Source organism: Leucopleurus acutus, assembly GCF_964270905.1.
Source record: "Leucopleurus acutus genome assembly, contig: HAP1_SCAFFOLD_270, whole genome shotgun sequence".
In the NCBI taxonomy this organism is placed as follows: Eukaryota; Metazoa; Chordata; class Mammalia; order Artiodactyla; family Delphinidae; genus Leucopleurus; species Leucopleurus acutus.
In genome coordinates this window covers 151,753-158,075 of record NW_028139069.1, presented here as the reverse complement: position 1 = coordinate 158,075, position 6,323 = coordinate 151,753, and positions in this window count along the sequence as shown.

Genomic DNA, 6,323 nt, shown 5'->3' with positions numbered 1-6,323 from the left:
ACTTGGAGAGTCAGTGCCTTTAACCTCCTGTTTGGCCCAGTTTGCAATTTCTGTGGAAAATGAACAGGAATAGGGAGAACCAATGAGAGACTAGGTGGAGGTGTCTGGACGGGCAAATTTAACTCTCATTTCCCACCAGGAAGAGGAATTAACCAAAGGCTCAGCATGCCGTGCCAGAAACAACCTAGGGCCTGAAGCAATCCTGCGGTGTTGCGGCCAGCTCACAAGAAAGCGAGTTGAAGAAAGGAGCTCAGGGGCACTGTAATTCACAAACCTGCAGAGTTATAAATGACAGCTATCTTCCAAAAATATATTGAAGTAAGGCTGCCAAGAGGAGTTGAATGCGGGGCAGAATTGCAGGGAACCGATTTCAGGAGGTAGACTGGAATTGCATGTAAAGCATAGGAAAAGAGGCAGAACGTCCACAATGATGCACTTGGCCAAAAAGGGCGTATGCGTTTTTTCCTGAATATATTCAGGAAAAAACGCATACGCCCTTTTTGGCCAACCAAGCAAGCTTGCAAAGGAAATCTGCACTACAATGAAGTCTCACTGCCCCCTGGTCAAAAGGGCTATCTGAAAAAAGTGTAAAATCCAGAAAGGCAGGACAGGCCATGGAGAACAGGGAGCCTTGTTATGCTGATGGGCGGCATGTAAACTGCCAGCAGCCACTCTGGAGAAGTGTATGGTGTTTCCTGAAACATCCAAAAAACAAAGCAACAGAGCCTAGGGCACTTCCACTTATGGTCCTATAGCTTAGGGAAATTAAAATCCAAAAGACACAGCCACCCCAAAGTTTGGGCCGGCTCTGTTTACAAGAACCTCGTTTACGGTACAAGTTCAATATCACAGAAAGTGAAAAATGAATAAAGAAGTTGTGGTACTTACGTACAATGCAATATCACTCAGCAATGAAATCTATGTCATCAGGCCCGTAGAAGCATAATGAGTGGATTCAGGTACGATGATTCTAAGTGAAATAAGTCACACAGAAAAAGAAACATCATAAGATATCACTACTACACGGAATGTAAACTTGGCTGCACAGGAACTGAATTACAAAACAGAACAGGGTCTCAAATGTAGAAAACCAACTTATGCTTGCTTAAGGGGAAAGGTGAGTTGGGGTGCGGCATAAAACCACAGATTGAAATTAGCACAGATACCGTTCCATAAACCAAATATGTAATAGACAAGAGCTACTCCTTGCTCAACGAAGTGGACTCAACACCCCACATTAAACGCCTAAGAATATACCTGACTAGTAAGAATCTTAAAACCTATGGATTTATATGTCTCCGAAAGAGAATCAAGCGTGTGTACAGTGGCATAAACGCAGCAGTGATAGGATTGGTGAGGTTCGGTGAGGAAATGCAGACTCTTTGAACTCATATTGCATGGTACCCATTCCATGGGTCTCAACTCTCCATGTTTAAGGGATTCTTCCTTCAGCTAAAACATGCATGTGGAACCCAGAGTACGATCCACTGTGTGATCCGAAAACGTGTTCAAATGTGTCTCAGTTTTTGTCCCCTGGTACTCGGGTGCAACATTCCAGATGCTTTACTAACACTCTCCCCACTTGGAGAGTCAGTGCCTTTAACCTCCTGTTTGGCCCAGTTTGCAATTTCTGTGGAAAATGAACAGGAATAGGGAGAACCAATGAGAGACTAGGTGGAGGTGTCTGGACGGGCAAATTTAACTCTCATTTCCCACCAGGAAGAGGAATTAACCAAAGGCTCAGCATGCCGTGCTGGAACCAAACTAGGGCCTGAAGCAATCCTGCGGTGTTGCGGCCAGCTCACAAGAAAGCGAGTTGAAGAAAGGAGCTCAGGGGCACTGTAATTCACAAACATGCAGAGTTATAAATGACAGCTATCTTCCAAAAATATATTGCAGTAAGGCTGCCAAGAGGAGTTGAATGCGGGGCAGAATTGCAGGGAACCGATTTCAGGAGGTAGACTGGAATTGTATGTAAAGCATAGGAAAAGAGGCAGAACGTCCACAATGATGCACTTGGCCAAAAAGGGCGTATGCGTTTTTTCCTGAATATATTCAGGAAAAAACGCATACGCCCGTTTTGGCCAACCAAGCAAGCTTGCAAAGGAAATCTGCACTACAATGAAGTCTCACTGCCCCCCGGTCAAATGGGCCATCTGAAAAAAGTGTAAAATCCAGAAAGGCAGGACAGGCCATGGAGAACTGGGAGCCTTGTTATGCTGATGGGCGGGATGTAAATTGCCAACAGCCACTCTGGAGAAGTGTATGGTGTTTCCTGAAACATCTAGAAAACAAAGCAACAGTGCCTGGGGCACATCCACTTATGGTCCTATAGCTTAGGGAAATTAAAATCAAAAAGACACAGCCATCCCAAAGTTTGGGACGGCTCTGTTTACAAGAACCTCGTTTACTGTACAAGTTCAATATCGCAGAAAGCGAAAAATGGATAAAGAAGTTGTGGTACTTACGTACAATGCAATATCACTCAGCAATGAAATCTATGTCATCAGGCCCGTAGCAGCATAATGAGTGGATTCAGGTACGATGATTCTAAGTGAAATAAGTCACGCAGAAAAAGAAACATCATAAGATATCACTACTACACGGAATGTAAACTTGGCTACACAGGAACTGAATTACAAAACAGAACAGGGTCTCAAATGTAGAAAACCAACTTATGCTTGCTTAAGGGGAAAGGTGAGTTGGGGTGCTGCATAAAACCAGAGATTGAAATTAGCACAGATACCGTTCCATAAGCCAAATATGTAATAGACAAGAGCTACTCCTTGCTCAACGAAGAGGACACAACACCCCATATTAAACGCCTAAGAATATACCTGACTAGTACGAATCTTAAAACCTATGGATTTATATGTCTCGGAAAGAGAATCAAGCGTGTTTACAGCGGCATAAGCGCAGCATTGATAGGATTGGTGAGGTTCGGTGAGCAAATGCAGACCCTTTGAAGTCATATTGCATGGTACCCATTCCATGGGTCTCAACTCTCCATGTTTAAGGGATTCTTCCTTCAGCTAAAACATGCATGTGGAACCCAGAGTATGATCCACCGTGTGATCGGGAAACGTGTTCAAATGTGTCTCAGTTTTCGTCCCCTGGTACTCGGGTGCAACATTCCAGACGCTTTACTAACACTCTCCCCACTTGGAGAGTCAGTGCCTTTAACCTCCTTTTTGGCCCAGTTTGCAATTTCTGCGGAAAATGAACAGGAATAGGGAGAACCAATGAGAGACTAGCTGGAGGTGTCTGGACGGGCAAATTTAACTCTCATTTCCCACCAGGAAGAGGAATTAACCAAAGGCTCAGCGTGCCATGCCGGAACCACACTAGGGCCTGAAGCAATCCTGTGCTGTTGCAGCCAGCTCACAAGAAAGTGAGTTGAAGAAAGGAGCTCAGGGGCACTGTCATTCACAAACCTGCAGAGTTATAAATGACAGCTATCGTCCAAAAATATATTGAAGGAAGGCTGCCAAGAGGACTTGAAAGCGGGGCAGAATTGCAGGAAACCGATTTCAGGAGGTAGACTGGAATTGCATGTAAAGCATAGGAAAAGAGACAGAACGTCCACAATGATGCACTTGGCCAAAAAGGGCGTATGCGTTTTTTCCTGAATATATTCATGAAAAAACGCATACGCCCTTTTTGGCCAACCAAGCAAGCTTGCAAAGCAAATCTGCACTAAAATGAAGTCTCACTGCCCCCCGGTCAAAAGGGCCATCTGAAAAAACTGTAAAATCCAGAAAGGCAGGACAGGCCATGGAGAACTGGGAGCCTTGTTATGCTGATGGGCGGGATGTAAATTGCCAGCAGCCACTCTGGAGAAGTGTATGGTGTTTCCTGAAACATCTAGAAAACAAAGCAACAGAGCCTAGGGCACTTCCACTTATGTTCCTATAGCTTAGGGAAATTAAAATCAAAAAGACACAGCCACCCCAAAGTTTGGGACGGCTCTTTTTACAAGAACCTCGTTTACTGTACAAGTTCAATATCGCAGAAAGCGAAAAATGGATAAAGAAGTTGTGGTACTTCGTACAATGCAATATCACTCAGCAATGAAATCTATGTCATCAGGCCCGTAGCAGCATAATGAGTGGATTCAGGTACGATGATTCTAAGTGAAATAAGTCACGCAGAAAAAGAAACATCATAAGATATCACTACTACACGGAATGTAAACTTGGCTACACAGGAACTGAATTACAAAACAGAACAGGGTCTCTAATGTAGAAAACCAACTTATGCTTGCTTAAGGGGAAAGGTGAGTTGGGGTGCTGTATAAAACCAGAGATTGAAATTAGCAGAAATACCGTTCCATAAGCCAAATACGTAATAGACAAGAGCTACTCCTTGCTCAATGAAGAGGACACAACACCCCATATTAAACGCCTAAGAATATACCTGACTAGTAAGAATCTTAAAACCTATGGATTTATATGTCTCCGAAAGAGAATCAAGCGTGTGTACAGCGGCATAAGCGCAGCATTGATAGGATTGGTGAGGTTCGGTGAGCAAATGCAGACCCTTTGAAGTCATATTGCATGGTACCCATTCCATGGGTCTCAACTCTCCAGGTTTAAGGGATTCTTCCTTCAGCTAAAACATGCATGGGGAACCCAGAGTATGATCCACCGTGTAATCGGGAAACGTGTTCAAATGTGTCTCAGTTTTCATCCACTGGTACTCGGGTGCAACATTCCAGACGCTTTACTAACACTCTCCCCACTTGGAGAGTCAGGGCCTTTAACCTCCTGTTTGGCCCAGTTTGCAATTTCTGCGGAAAATGAACAGGAATAGGGAGAACCAATGAGAGACTAGCTGGAGGTGTCTGGACGGGCAAATTTAACTCTCATTTCCCACCAGGAAGAGGAATTAACCAAAGGCTCAGTGTGCCATGCCGGAACCACACTAGGGCCTGAAGCAATCCTGCGGTGTTGCGGCCAGCTCACAAGAAAGCGAGTTGAAGAAAGGAGCTCAGAGGCACTGTAATACACAAACCTGCAGAGTTATAAATGACAGCTATCGGCCAAAAATATATTGAAGGAAGACTGCCAAGAGGACTTGAAAGCGGGGCAGAATTGCAGGAAACCGATTTCAGGAGGTAGACTGGAATTGCATGTAAAGCATAGGAAAAGAGGCAGAACGTCCACAATGATGCACTTGGCCAAAAAGGGCGTATGCGTTTTTTCCTGAATATATTCAGGAAAAAACGCATACGCCCTTTTTGGCCAACCAAGCAAGCTTGCAAAGGAAATCTGCACTACAATGAAGTCTCACTGCCCGCCGGTCAAAAGGGCCATCTGAAAAAAGTGTAAAATCCAGAAAGGCAGGAGAGTCCATGGAGAACTGGGAGCCTTGTTATGCTGATGGGCGGGATGTAAATTGCCAACAGCCACTCTGGAGAAGTGTATGGTGTTTCCTGAAACATCTAGAAAACAAAGCAACAGAGCCTAGGGCACTTCCACTTATGGTCCTATAGCTTAGGGAAATTAAAATCAAAAAGACACAGCCACCCCAAAGTTTGGGACGGCTCTGTTTACAAGAACCTCGTTTACTCTACAAGTTCAATATCGCAGAAAGCGAAAAAAGGATAAAGAAGTTGTGGTACTTACGTACAATGCAATATCACTGAGCAATGAAATCTATGTCATCAGGCCCGTAGCAGCATAATGAGTGGATTCAGGTACGATGATTCTAAGTGAAATAAGTCACGCAGAAAAAGAAACATCATAAGATATCACTACTACAAGGAATGTAAACTTGGCTACACAGGAACTGAATTACAAAACAGAACAGGGTCTCTAATGTAGAAAACCAACTTATGCTTGCTTAAGGGGAAAGGGGAGTTGGAGTGCTGCATAAACCAGAGATTGAAATTAGCACAGATACCGTTCCATAAACCAAATATGTAATAGACAAGAGCTACTCCTTGCTCAACGAAGAGGACACAACACCGCATATTAAACCCCTAAGAATATACCTGGCTAGTAAGAATCTTAAAACCTATGGATTTATATGTCTCTGAAAGAGAATCAAGCGTGTGTACAGCGGCATAAGCGCAGGAGTGATAGGATTGGTGAGGTACGGTGAGAAAATGCAGACCCTTTGAAGTCATATTGCATGGTACCCATTCCATGGGTCTCAACTCTCCAGGTTTAAGGGATTCTGCCTTCAGCTAAAACATGCATGTGGAATCCAGAGTATGATCCACCGTGTGATCGGGAAACGTGTTCAAATGTGTCTCAGTTTTCGTCCCCTGGTACTCGGGTGCAACATTCCAGACGCTTTACTAACACTCTCCCCACTTG